Source organism: Ursus arctos, unplaced genomic scaffold (assembly GCF_023065955.2).
Source record: "Ursus arctos isolate Adak ecotype North America unplaced genomic scaffold, UrsArc2.0 scaffold_18, whole genome shotgun sequence".
Classification (NCBI taxonomy): Eukaryota; Metazoa; Chordata; class Mammalia; order Carnivora; family Ursidae; genus Ursus; species Ursus arctos.
The window spans coordinates 12,851,539-12,864,414 of NW_026622852.1; the positions used below are offsets into that span (position 1 = coordinate 12,851,539).

Consider the following 12,876-nt stretch of genomic DNA (forward strand, 5'->3'; position numbering starts at 1 on the left):
AAAAATCTAGATGATTCTATTTAGGCTAGCCTTCTATAGGTAGGGCCTGAAACCAACCCAGATGGACTCCTCAAGCAAGTGTTTAAATAACTTGACCAAGTACGACTTCCCTGGCATCTGTCAATGGGAACCTTCACCAAGTTATTGCCCACATGGCTGGTGCCTACTGGTGTACAAAGGCATCTGTGTCTTGGGCCCTTCATACCAGAATCATGGCAACCAGAATCATGGGCCCTTCATACCAGAATCATACCACAGGAACCTCTGTACTCCCGTCATGACTTCTGGAGAGGGTCAAGGTGGAAGGGAAGAATTATCTGCCTTCAAGTCCTGGGGTGGGGAGGATAAACAGGTCTACAAAATGGGGGAAATCCTCATGCTAACTCTTTGTGGTCCCAAATATTGGTAATGGTAACGAAAACTATTCCCTTGACTCAAACTATTCCTTTTTCTCCTCCCCACCACCTAGCAAGGAGCAGGAGGCCAAAGGGTGCCTAGTCATACTGGTGATTATTATCAATATGGCCACAGGGACTGGTGTCAGATCACAAACCGAAAGATTACCTTCAATTTTCATTATTATCTAAAATTAAGAAAGAATGCTCATAGTATATGAGCATATGGAAAAAGCTTATAATTTCTCTGTTTCTGATCTGATCCTAAAAATAAGACACATGTAATGACAAGTAGCCCTATTCTGTTTCCTCTAACTTATGCAAGCTTGGCATTGAGTTTTTCCACATCACGTTAATCAGAATTCATAGAAGTTCAAAACTGCTTTCTTTTGGCTTATAGATGGTAAATGTATTCCAAATTAAATATGAGCATTGTAAACTTGTCTTTATTTTAGACTCATCGCTATGAGAAATTGTCCTAACTATTAATCATAGCCCAGTCACTAGCAAAGTGCACTGCAATTGTTTATTTTCAAGTTCAATAACTCTTAGGTCACTCAGGTGCCATTCGGCATGCTGGAAAAATTAACCTGCTCATATTTTTCCATGATAGTTTTACTTTCTTTCTCCCTTATTCTGGAATAATATTCTGTCTCATTGTAGCCATGAGCAATAAGAATTTATTGTGCCTTATGCTGCTGCATTCCATTGCTAGTTTATAGTGCTTTGTTACCTTAGACTGGTATTTTAAATCTAACAGTTGAGAGACACCATAATACCCTCGTTCACATCCAGACTGTTCCATTTGAATGGGACAGCAAGTCAGTAGTCATAAAGTCCCTGAATGTAACTGCTTGGGCAACACGGACTCAAGCAGTAAATGTTGATGCCTCGCCAGCACTGTAGAAGTAAGGGAGGGATCTGCATGGAATTGTGGAGATGAATTAGGAAATGATGTCAAGTATTAACTTTCTGAGAAGTAAGCCACGTGAAATAGACCAGGGCCTAACTGATGCTTTGGAGCTGAGCACAGAAAGTGGGTGGGATTCAAATAGGCAGCAAGGAAGTGAATCGGGCATCGAGGGTGAAGAAGATACTATCAGCCTGGCGATGTCCAGAAACAGCTATAACATACCACTGCTTTAAAAGTGATGATGGGCAGCTTAACGGGGATAGAAACTAAGCCATTTAAAGGAACAAGCCTCAGCCAGAGCTTGTCCACTCAGCTTCGGCTTTGACCCTCACCCCAAGAATTCTCATATACCTCCTCCATCTTGAGCCTCCCCAGCTATTGACTCATCCTGATCTGTTAGTCTAGTTGCTCTTAATTGGGCTGGTTCCCATCCCTGGATCCTGTTGGTGGCCCTTTTAGACCAGAGTGCCTGCTCCGGGTTCAAAAATAGGTCAGGGAGGCAAGTCTGTGTAGGGTTGCTGAGAATTTAGAATGATAAACGGTGTCAAAATGTGGAGGTCCTTGATTATTAGACTAAGGAAATAGATTTACTATGTGGGACAGACCTTTAGAGGGTTTCTAAGTAGGAGAATGATGTACTACAAGTAATATTTGAAAGAATTTATCTGATATTCTGTAAGAGTAATCAGTAGCGGGAGCAATTTAAGGAAGAAACCCTATTTTTTATTTATTTTTTTTAATGATTTTTTTATTATATTATGTTAGTCACCATACAGTACATCCCCGGTTTCCGATGTAAGGCTCGATGATTCATTAGTTGTGTATAACACCCAGTGCACCATGCAATACGTGCCCTCCTTACTACCCATCACCGGTCTATCCCATTCCCCCACCCCCCTCCCCTCTGAAGTCCTCAGTTTGTTTCTCATAGTCCATAGTCTCTCATGAGAAACCCTATTTTGAGCATAAGAGATGGTCTATACCAGGACGGAAATATGTGGCAAAGATACTGGTAATCGCCCCTTCCACAACCAACACATGTCCAATCACATCATTCTTTTTCAATCAGCCCAGGCACTGCCTTGGAATTCATTCTAACATTCCACCAAGCATGGTGGCAGTTGATATACCGGATGAAAGCCATTTGCCAACCCTGCGTGGCCAGTAACTGGTGACATTCCTGTGTATGTATTCCTCCCATTGATGAGATTAGTGGCTGCAACAGATTCAGAGAACTTCGTGGTTCTGTGGCATAGGGATAATAAGTCAGGACCTGATCCTCGAGTTTTCATGGGGAGAAGGAAATGAGGGAGATTGGGGGTTTTCTAAAGCCATATATGGGAGCTAACTCTTCTCTGTTATGACTCAAGCCTTGAGATTCCCAGTAGGTGATTCTATTCCAGAAATGACTCTTTTAGTTGACAGACACTCTGGTATTGGTTTCACTTCAAGCCACTGCCGGAACTTTCCAGAAGAAATGTTAATTGAGCCACACATGCATAGGCCCCTGTGGGCCTCACTTTCCATGACTATAAGTGAAGACTTGGGACCAGTGAGTCCCTTGTTGCTCTCATACTCCTTGCTGTATGACACAGACATGGAAAATCGCCAGTGGAGGCTTGGCCATGCAGAGTGGACCCAACACAACCAGATCCATTGTCCTAGGCAAGATAGGTACTGATTTTCTCAGTCCCTATTTTACAGCTGTCCTTTCTGCTGGAAAGCCTGAACTGTGCCAACTGCTATGGAGGACAAGGCCCATGCCACCCCCCTTTAGTGGTCCAGGTCTAGTCCTCCAGGCTCCAGTTCTAGGGTAGTAGAATCTCAGGCCTCCCCACACACCTACACTTTTTTGCAGCTTTCTGTTCAATTTTTGGAGGTCACTAAGACTCAAAATTAATATTTTTCACAGTATCATTTACAGGGCATTAGCATTGATATTATGCAAAAAATAACTTTTCTTGGAGTTTTTATTATAAGAGCAATACAACTTCATTGTAGAACAATTAAAAATAGAAGCAAAAATTAAAAACTAAAAATTATCTATAGTTGTCTAGCCCGGATAAAACCATGCAAATATCTTTTTCGTAGCCATTAATATGCACATTATACATATCTTTTGTCTAAAAATCATACTCTATATACTGCTTGCAACTTTTTTCACTGATATATAACAATTATGTTTCCATGTCTCTATATATTCTTCTACAGGTTTAATTCTGGTGGCTGCATTGGTAGGAGGTTTCATACCAACTCTCTAATGTTGAACTTTTAGATTCTTTGCAATTTTTGCTCATAAAAACACAGATAAGGTGAATATTCTTATTCCTAAAATTTTTGTGTACATCTCTCTTAGGATAATTTCTAGAAGTGGAATTATTGTGTCAAAAGTTTTATATATTTTAGTTTGTGCTGTGTTCAAATTGCCCTCCAAAATGTTCTCCCTATTTCTATGTGTACAGCACTCCATGAGTATTCTTGCTTCCCTAAAGTAGTATCAACAATAGGTATGACCAAGACTTTTTATACTTACCGTTTTAATTGGTGAATACACAATAGTATAAAATACAGTGTGAAAAGTATATCATTTTAAATTTTTATTTCTTGGTGATTTCTAAGAATTCTGGTTTTAATGTTTATTAGTCATTTGCACTCACTTATGAGTTGCCTGTCAGGTTCTTTGTTCATAGGTACTTATCTTATTTTAATGATTTGTAAGATACATTAGATATTTATATATGTTTGACATAAAAGTTTTTTAACAGCTTTATTGAGAGATAATTGGCATTGGCATAAATAATATATATCTAAAGTCTAAAATTTGATGTCTAAAGTCTAAAATTCTGATACATGGATACACCTGTGAACATCACGACAGTCAATATAATGAACATATTCATCACCCCCAAAGTTACCTCATGCCCTTTTTTAAAATCAAGCCTTCACACCCTTGCCCCGCCCCATGTCCACCCCCACCCCCGCCAGCAAAACAATTGATCTGCTCGCAGTATAGATAAATTAGATTAGATTTCTAAAATGTTTTATAAAAGAACTCATACTTTGGGGGGAAGGGCTTCTTTCATTCAGGATAATTATTTTGGCATTCATCCATATTGTAACATGCATCAGCAGTGCATGTTTTTGTCAACTAGTTTCCATTGTATAGACAGACTACAGTTTGTTTCATCACCCACTTGTTGAGGGACAGAATGGTCATTTCCAGTTTCTGGTTGTATAGCAATGAGTTGCTATAGGTATTTGTCTACTCGTCTTTGTATGGACACATGCTTTCATTTCTCTTGATTAAACACCTAACAATGAAATGGCTGGATCACATAGTAGGTGTTTATTTAACATTTTAAGAAACAGCCAGACTGTTTTTCAGTCTTCCAGCCTTTTTTCCAAAGTAGTTGGACTACTTTACATTCCCACCTCCAGTGTCTGACAGTTCTGGTTTCTTCACATCCTTGGCAGCACTTGCTAAATATAGTCAGTCTTTTTCATTTTAGACATTCTTCTAGGTCTGCAGTGGTTTCTTGTTGTGATTTTAATTTGTAATGTCCTGGTAGTTAATGTCGAGCATCTTTTCGTGTGCTATTTGCCATCCTGATTTCTTCTTGGGTGAAGTGTCTATTCAATTTTTCCCTGTTTTTTATAATTGGGTTGTTTGGTCACTTACTGAATTTTGAGAGTTCTTTATATACTTTAAATGCAAGTCTTTTATCAGATATATAAATTTCCAAATATTTTGTCCCAGCCCATGGCTGTCCTTTTACTCTTTTAGTTTCAAAAATCAGAATATTTTAAATTTGATGAAGTTCAATCTATTCATTTTTTTCTTTTAGAGATAGTTCTTTTGCTGTTGTACTTAGGAAATTTTGCCTACTCCAAGGTACCAAAGATCTTCTCCCATGTTTTCTTCCAGAAGCTTTATATCCATATTATATGGATTTAGGTTTTACAGTTAGGCCTGTCATTTCTTTTGAGCTTATTTTTACCTAAGATGTGAGATATATACTGAAGTTCATTCGTATGCATATGGTTACCCAACTTGTTCCACTACCATTTGTTGAAAAGATTATTCTTTCTCCACTGAATTGCCTTGGCACCTTTGTGGAAAATCAGTTGTCATTATATGTGTGGGTATATTTCCAGACCATTCTGTTTCAGTGATATATTTGTCTCTTTACACATATTATAGCCTCTTTACACCAATACCACATTCTGCCCAACACCCTATGAATCATGAGGTTTTCCAGCCTGGCTGATAGGAACAGGTGCTATTCTGTACCCTGTGTGAGCACCAGAAACTGCTACCTCTAGTTCTTTCCCTTTTCTCTGCCTCTGGGATTTCTTTATATGCATGCACTGATGTGCATTCTACTGAATACTCAAGGGGGATCTTTTTCAGATTTCAGAAATTCATTTATTCATTCCATACCTGCAGTTCTCTCTTCTCTCATACTCCATTCTGTGAACTTGAGCCACCTTGATCTCCCTATGCTTTCAGCTCCCTCTCCTAAACTCACGAATCCCCTGGGCTCCACCTGGGTTTCCCTGTGTTGCAGCCTGGAAACTGTCTCAAGACACTGAGCTGGGGCAACATTGTTTTGTTTCCCATTTCTCAAGGAGCAGTGTCCTTCATTGCCTAATGTCCAGTGTCTTGAAAACCATTGCCTCTTACATTCTGTTCATTTTTTATTATTTTAAGCAGGAAGGTAAATTCCATCTCTTACTCCATTTTGGTCAGAAATAGGCATATAGATATGTGCAAGATATGTGTCTGTAAATATGACATATATACAAACACATATATATATGATGTGTATGTTTTAAATACTTGCCTAGACTAAGCTGATACCCAAATTTGGCAATCACATTCTAGAATTATTACATAAACACTTTTAAGAGATAATGTCTTACACGGTTGACAAACTATAATCCCTGGGCCAAATCTAGGTCTCTGCTTGTTTTTGTAAATAAATTTTTATTGGCATGCCACCATGCCCATTTATTTACCTATGTATTGTCTGTGACTTCTTTCACACCAAAATGGTAGAGTTAAACACTTGTGACAGAAACCATACGGCCCAGAAGTCTAAAGTATTTCCTTTCCAGTCCTTCACGGAAAATGTTTGTCAGTCGCTGATCTAGTCCATCCACCTCATTATGTAGAAAGAATACCAAAGTCTATGGTGGTGATCACATAGCTCCTGTTTCTGAGGAGGACCATACTCTTTGCTCCGTACCACTCTGTCCTTTATCCTATCACTAGGTTAGGCTTTCTCCATGAAGTTAAAGAGCCTGAAAGAAAAAAGCAAGCCAACAAACCTAACTTACAGTAGTAGAGATCTTTCTCAGGAAGGTCAGGAAAGAGAAAGTCTATATTATGAAAAGGCCCTAGATCTTTGTCAAAATTAGATGACCTTGGGTGCTTCCAATAATAAAACACATGATTATGTGTGGCTTAAGAAAAGCAGTTCAGTCTCTTTTCTAAGCCTATCTTATTTAGGTCCAGAACCTGTTACGATGTCTCACAGAATATATCCATCGGGTTTGGTCCGCCCCCTGTATTTAGTCCCAAACTCTCCTTCATGAGCGAGCAAGCTGTGATGTCCCAGTCAGAGGAAGTCCTGACTTCTCTCCTGGAACCTCATGTCATGCTAGTCCCACAGAGAGCCAAACAGCACAAACCTTTTCTCGTCCCTTGTGATTAACCAAGAGGAGAGAGAGATTCAGGCATTCAAACCTGGGTTTGCAGAGTAAAGTTTTCCATGAAAGAAGTCATTGTGCCTGGCCCCTCTCCTCAGCAGGGGGCTCAAGGGTCACAGCCAACACACACAGCAGCCTCTCAGCAGCATCAGCAGGCTCCCCAGGGCCCTGCAAGGTAACAGTTCCACTTCTCAGAGCCCTTCCAGTCCTGGAGGAGCCAGGCAGTGAGGCCAAGGCCCACACACCACAGCCAGGCAGTGGTGTTTTCCTTCTGACCACCTGAGACTGGCAGCCTGCACATTTTCTTCTCTATTCATTTGAAGTGCTGAGAATTGCAGAGCATGGCTGCCCAGATGCAGTTCCTACAAATCATACCACACCGATGAGGGAGCTGTGGCTAGAATGTATGGGACCCACGTCTGGAGTCTATAGTCATTGTTCTCATGTAAACCTCTCTCAAAGTAGGAGGATATTTCAGAAAACAGTTGGATAAATAATGTTCAAAGTTGAAAGCCTTGGTGAAGGGCCTAAGAAGGCAGTATCTCAAAGATAGATCAGCTTGCTCATTGAATAAATATTTGTTGAGTGCCTAATATGACCCAGGCCCCGTGCGAGGGCCAGGGATACACAGTAAATACGATAGATAAACGTAGATCTCATTCATTCCTTCCAGAAAAATTTATTGAGCATTTACTATGCATGAGGCACTGACCTAGAGCTGAAGATACAGTAACAAGGAGATTAACGTACCTGCCCTTTTTCGGTTTGAGTTCCGGTGGACGCTTCAAGCCTGGTGGGGAGAGTTATTCAAGTAAGACTGTAATCAAAAGAGTAACTACTGGTGCTCTGGAGACATGTGACAGGACAGCCCCCTTGGCCTGAGCTTTAGGAGGAGGTATTTGAGCTGAGATTAGAAGAGAGGCTGGAAGTGATCCAAGTAAAGAGCGAGCATCCCAGACAGAGGCAATCCAGAGCAGTCCAAGGCAGAGGAAGCAGCCGACGTTCTGAAGCAAGAGAGCCTAGAGCATTTAAGGAAGCGTCGTAGCCGTAGCCGTAACTAAGGGGAGAAAGACCTAAGGTGAAGAGAGGGAAAAGCAGGAGCAAGTTGCTCGCACTCTTTGAGCCCTGGTAAGACTTTCACTGTTTGCACTAATTGCAATGGGAAGTCTCTGAATGGTTTAAAAGCAGGAGAGAGACATCATCTGATTTCTGTATTTAAAAGCCTGTTCTGGCTACTGTGCCAGGGGATTGGTTCCAGGGAAGGGACTAGATAGAGTCCACCATTTAGGAAATATTTCAGGTAAGAGAATACCGTGGATAATAGAAAGCTGGAGAGAATGGAAAGAAGAGAACAAGTTCTGGGGTGTGTAGGATGTAACAGCGACAGTGCTTGGTAAATAAATTAACGTCAGGGGGCAATGGTAGTCCATATAATTCTCTGGAAAGCTCAAGTATCTCCTGTGTGCTGATGACACATTTCAGACCACTCAAGTCAACATGTTGAAATACAATGGAGAACTGCCTGGGTGTACAACTGTAGTAAGTGTTGTTAAAGGATAGTCAGCTTCTGTTATTAAATCCTGGTTCATTACCTTAACACACAACCTGTCCAGTCTCCATTAGATGCTGGGTCCTATACCCTCCCCCAGCATTGGAGGTGCTCAGAAGCAGTAGGAGAGAGAGAAAAGTCAGGCGTGTATGAGAAAGAGCTCTAAAGAGTTGCAGAAAAAACCAAAGGGAACCAGGGAAGGGAGGACCCCTTTCTTCTACGAAGGGAAAATCAGAGCAGGCTTCAGAGAGGAACTGTTCAAACTCAATCTTAAATGATGAGTAAAAGCATTCCAAGCACCAATGGAACAGACACTTGCTTACTGAGCAAATTCTATGTTCTGGGCACCTTCGAAGGCACTGGGGATGCAACAGAGAACAAAATAGAAATCCCTTCTCTCATACAGCTTTCATTGTGCTAAGGGAAATAGCAAACAATGAAGTAAATGACATAGTATATTAGGAGGTATGGAAGGCATAATATATTAGATAAGTGCTATGGGAAAAAATAAAACAGGGCAGGAAGGATGGATACTGCCTGTTTGGGAACGAGGTTGCAATTTTCAATTCGATTGGCAAGACGGCTCATGAAGAAAGTTACCTTTGAGCGAAGACTTGAACATGAGCTATTGAGCCTTGCATGTGTCTGGAGAAAGAGAAGAAGGGCAGGGAAGGTAGAGGAGGGGAAGAGCGGAGGGGAGGAGAGGCAAGGCAGTGGAAGAGCCAGTGTGGAGTCCTTGAGGCAGGGACATGCCTAGTGTGTTCAAGGAACAACAAAGACACTAGTGTAGCGTGGCAGGAATGGAGTCACGGGGGTTGTGTGTGGGAGAGAGAAGATCAGAGACATAACAAGGCCGAGGGCAAATTGTGTAAGGCCTTGTAAATGGTCATGTTAAAATAACAGTGAGAGAAAGAACTATAAATGCCCAAATTTATAAACAGACTCAATATCGCATTGAGCATCATGGGCTTTTCCAGGATTAGGCAAGGGCAGGCAGAAGTGATTTCTTTTATTGGAAACCACGCGGCCAGCTGAATATTATATAGCCGGCTCTAGTAAAGCAGAGGTTTATCAGGCTGGCTCTGGTACAAGCCAATATTGCTGACTTAATTTGACTCACATATGTTGGGCACCTGCTACCTCTACCTGGCCCTGAGCTGGGCTTCTGCAGGCACGTGCCTGGCCATTCCCTTCATCTAGGAAGAGGTTCCCAATTGCACTAGCGTCCCCTGAGAAGTTTAAAAAAAGAAAAGTCCCTCCTGAGACCAATTAAGACAGAATCTCTGGGGGTGAGGGGTATGCATCAGTACTTTTAAAAACTGATTCTCAGAGCTTGAATGGACTTTAAAAGTCACTTCCACGTCCCTTTCTTCCCTTTCTACTCATGTAGACACTGGGGTGGGGAAATGGTAGGCTCTATCATTTAAAAAATTTTAGCCTGGCATTCAAGACTCCTTGCTATTCAGACCTAACCTCTATATTCATCCTTCTATCTTATTCCTATTTCAAATAATTCCTCCATTCCAATCAAACTGTTCCCTAGTAATTACCATAGCTTTGATGCTTCCTTGCCTGGAATACCGTCTCCTGCCCGGAATACCATCTCCTGCCCCTTCCTTTCTAGCTAAACCCTAGAAGTCTTCAAGGCACAGTTCAAGCCATTTTGTGAGGCCTTTAGCAGTGCTTCATCCTGAGCTGATCCCGCCTTGCTGACCTCCAGAGGCATCTACTCCAGACCAGGGTTGGGCAAACTTTTCCGTAAAGGGCCAGATAGGAGGGAAATACTTTACACATTGAGGGCCACAAGGTACCTGTTGCAGGGACTCAACTTTGCAGTTGTTGAGTAAAACAGCCACAGACAATAAGAAACAAATGGGTAGAGCTGTGGTCCAGTAAAACTTTATTTACAGAAACAAGGCTGGGTTTGGCACTCAGGCCATAGCTAGTCAACCCATGTTCTAGACCACTGACAGGACACCGAGCAGATCATAATTTCTGTTATTAAAATTATCTCCCATTTATGTCATGTCTCCCAACTAGATTCTAGGTCCTGGGGAGAAAACAGGCTGCATAAATATTCTCAGGTGAGGGGTCCCTGGGTGGCTCAGTCGGCTAAGCATCCAACTCGATTTCAGCTCAAGTTGTGATCTCGGGGTGGTGAGATCAAGCCCCACATTGAGCTCTATGCTGAGTGTGGAGCCTGCTTAAGATTCTCTGCTCCTCCCCTACTCTTATGTGCGCCCATACACACTCTCTCTCTAAAAAATAAATTCTCTTAGGTGATTTAAGACAGGATTAGGTAGCAGGACCTTGGCTTAGAAAGCCTCTTGAGTCATTTCCATCTCGTTTCTCCTATAACTTTATCATCTGTCCCACATACTTCCACCCTAACCCTACCCTGTGCACTTCCTGATTATTCTGATACGGATCATATCGAGCACTTCCTGCACCCCGTCAGGAGGTGATTCACACAGCAAAGGTCAGTCAGTACCCTAGGCCACACCTGTTGGGAAGCCACTTTTCATATGATTGTTAGGAAGACTAAGATCATCACTGCTTCCTCTCCAAAGATCGTTGTGGGAACGGTAAGTTCTGATGGCCAGTAGTTAGGTAAAAATTAATCCACCATGGGGGCCCATCCCATCAGAAATTGCAGACATGGCAAGAAAAGTGATGCAGAGAAAAGGCAAAAAAAAGGGGGGGCGGGGGAGTGCTAGCATATTTGATGAGGAGAGGGAAAGAAGAGAAATGTATCCTGACCTTTTTTGAAGAGACACAAGTTGGCATCTGTTTCCTCATTTATATTGAAAGCCTGAGGTTTTATGTCACAAGGAAAATGCTTTTGATTTCCTACAGCTTTGCCCACAAAAAAGAATATGCTTTGCGATTAAGAAGAAAGGTCAGCATTGGTGGTTGTTTATGGCACATGCTTATGCACTTCGGTCTTTTCTTTTTAATAAAATCCAAAGGAGAGAAGAGAGACCCCATGGGGACTGCAGGAAGCTCGCTAGCGCATATACTATAAAACTAAATCAGTATTTCAGTGGGCATTTATGAGGAAGCCACAGGAAGGAGGACTGTGGTTCTTTAGATTGGAGTGAACATCCATAAATTTAAAAAGACACCAGAGCATAAGTGACACTTAAAATAGTTGGACCCAGAAAGCGAGGCAGTAAATCTCCCTGCCTTGCCACTGTTCCAAGCCACAGCAAGCATCCAGGCACGAGCTAATTTTAAGACTCCAAGTAGTCAGGAAATGGGGACCTTGAGAAACTTACACTTGCCCCTGCCCTTTCCTGGCACAAGGACACAATTCCCAGGCCCGCCTGCCCTCCCCACCATGTTTAACGGGAATGACGTGAATGAGTTGGATGTCCCAGAAATAGACAGGTATTGAAAGTCCATCAGTGGGAAAATGAGGAACTCTACACTTTACCTAATAAATCCTTCCTCAACCCTGAACTGGCTTTTGAAAATACCAGCTCTGGTTCTGTGCCTTCTTGTGTCCGTGTGGTGCTCCAGGCAGTTCTACAGAGGTCCCAGGGCCTGGAGGCAGATGGTGGAAGGCAAGACGGGATCATGACCTAGGGCCCCTGCCTCGGTTGCACAGTGGAGAAGACAGTGCTAGTAGCTCAGCTAGAAAACCTGTTTCCAAATCCTCAGCATCTGCTTCCTCATTTATAAAAAATGTCTCTTAGTCCATTCAGGCTGCTGGAACAAACGCTACAGTGTGGGTGGCTTATCCACCCCAGAAACGTATTTCTCATAGTTCTGGAAACTGGAAGGCCAGGTTCGTGGTGCGTGCAAGGTCATTCTGGTGAAGGCCCTCTTCCTGTTTCATAGCCAATACCTTCTTGCTGTGTCCTCACAATGTGGAAAGAGCTAGGGATTTCTGTGGGGTCTCTTTTATAAGAACACTAGCCTTTCCGTGAGGGTGCCACTTTATGATCTGTACATCTCCCTAGGGTCCTCTGTCCTAATACCATCACACCAGGCATTAGGATGTCAGCCTATGAAGCTGATGGGTGGAGGGTGGGGGGGGACACGAACATTCAGACCATAACAATAATGCCCATCTTTCAGAATTAATTCTACCAAATGAGATATCATATGCAACCTGCCCAGTTTAGTGCTTGGTACAAAGTGGATGCTAATAGATGTTAATTTCCTGCCCCTGTCCCTTGCTTTCCTGTTGAATCTATGAACCAAGAAGTCTATTCTCTTCTTCACTCCGGTGTCTAGCACAAGTTCTTCTTTATAGGACCAGAACTTGTGACCATTTTGAGCGTAAATTACTGGCTAAAAAA

The 12,876-nt window shown here is 42.2% G+C and overlaps 1 protein-coding gene across 5 annotated transcripts in view; it reads left to right on the plus strand.

Moving 5' to 3' along the window:
• ADAMTSL1 (ADAMTS like 1) overlaps window positions 1–12,876 on the plus strand; it is an 878,957-nt gene that overhangs the window by 802,945 nt on the left and 63,136 nt on the right. The window lies entirely within an intron of this gene.